Source organism: Petromyzon marinus, unplaced genomic scaffold (assembly GCF_048934315.1).
Source record: "Petromyzon marinus isolate PM22_M1 ecotype Great Lakes invasive population unplaced genomic scaffold, UKy_Petmar_22M1.pri1.0 PM_G_Scaffold_26, whole genome shotgun sequence".
Lineage (NCBI taxonomy): Eukaryota > Metazoa > Chordata > Hyperoartia > Petromyzontiformes > Petromyzontidae > Petromyzon > Petromyzon marinus.
The window spans coordinates 957,967-960,000 of NW_027422828.1; positions in this window are offsets into that span (position 1 = coordinate 957,967).

Here is a 2,034-nt window from a genome sequence, read left to right on the forward strand (position 1 = left end):
TAGACCCCGTGAAACGCTAGAAATTGGCGGGGATGTGTCTCTTGTGGCTCACGGGGCTGTTAGGGTCGCACAGAAATCCCTCGGAATGGGAAAACGGGTCATTTTCGTGTTGCCACAATTGGCATACGAACGGCATGAAACTTCCAGAGGCATTTGCAGCAGAAATGCATGTGCACTCAAAAACGTGAATATTTTTTCACGGATAGACCCCGTCAAACGCTCGAATTTGGCGGGGATGTTTCTCTTGTGGGTCACGGGGCTGTTCGGCTCGCACAGAACTCCCTTGGTCCACCTGATTCGTGCATACAGGCAGCAACTAAAACTCTGTAAACCTGCTGTGAGGACATCTAAACAGTGGACCAGTGAGGCTGTGGAAGATTTGCGGGCGTGCTTAGACTGTACTGACTGGGATATGTTCACGACTGCTACCAATAGTCTGGATGAACTCACAGAGGCTGTGTACATCAGCTTCTGTGAGGACTGCTGTATCCCAACACGTACCAGGGTGAACTTTAACAACAACAAGCCCTGGTTCTCAGCAAAGCTCAAAAGGTTGAGGTTGGAGAAGGAGGAAGCGTTTAGGAGTGGGGATAGAGACAGATTCAAGGAGTCGAAGAACAGGTTTAGCAAAGCGGTGAGAGAGGCTAAACGACTGTACTCAGAGACACTAAAACACCAGTTCTCTACTAACGACGCTGCTTCTGTCTGCCAAAGGGCTCAGGCACATCACCAACTACAAACCCAGAGCGCCCCACACCACTAACGACTCCCGCCTAGCCAACGACCTGAACGAGTTCTACCGTAGATTTGAAAGACAATTGGACTGTCCTGAACCACCCCTTCCCACCCAAGAGGCCCCATCCCCCACCCATACTACAGAAACGACTCTCTCCTTTCAGGAGGGAGAAGTTAATGGGCTTTTCAAGAGGCAGAATCCACGCAAAGCAGCCGGGCCGGACTCTGTCTCTCCAGCCACCCTCAGGCACTGCGCTGACCAGCTGTCTCCGGTGTTCACCAACATCTTTAACACCTCCCTGGAGACATGCCATGTACCAGCCTGTCTCAAGTCCTCCACCATCATCGCTGTGCCCAAAAAGCTAAGGCCAACAGGACTAAATGATTACAGACCGGTCGCCCTTACATCTGTGGTAATGAAGTCTTTTGAGCGCCTGCTCCTGGCACACCTCAAAGCCATCACAGACCCTCTCCTGGACCCCCTTCAGTTTGCCTACAGAGCCAACAGGTCTGTGGACGACGCAGTTAACATGGCCCTCCACTTCACCCTACAGCATGTGGACGCCCCAGCATCCTACGCCAGGATCCTGTTTGTGGACTTCAGCTCTGCCTTCAACACCATCATCCCTGCCCTGCTTCAGGACAAGCTCTTCCAGCTGAACGTGCCCTACTCCACCTGCAGGTGGATCACAGACTTCCTCTCTGACAGGAAGCAGTGCGTTAAGCCGGGAACAGAAGTCTCTGACTCCAGGTCCATCAGCACGGGAACTCCTCAGGGCTGCGTCCTTTGCCCACTGCTCTTCTCCCTGTATACCAACAGCTGCGCCTCCAATCATCTGTCCGTCAAACTCTTGAAGTTTGTCGGACGACACCACCCTCATTGGGCTGATCTCTGGTGGGGATGAGTCTGACTATAGGTGGGAAGCTGACAACCTGGTGACCTGGTGTAGCCAGAACAACTTAGAGCTAAATGCTCTAAGGACAGTTGAGATGGTTGTGGACTTCAGGAAGAATACAGCCCCACTCACCGCCATCACCCTGTTAGACTCCGCAGTCAAAATTGTGGAGTCCTTCCGCTTCCTGGGCACTATTCTCTGCCGGGACCTCAAGTGGGAACTGAACATCAGCTCCCTCGCCAAGAGAGCTCAACAGAGGATGTACTTTCGACGGCAGCTGAAGAAATGCAACCTGCCAAAGACAATGATGGTGCAATTCTATACAGCGATCATTGAATCCATCCTCACCTCCTCCATAACCGTCTGGTATGCTGCTGCCACTGCCAAGGACAAGAGCAGACTG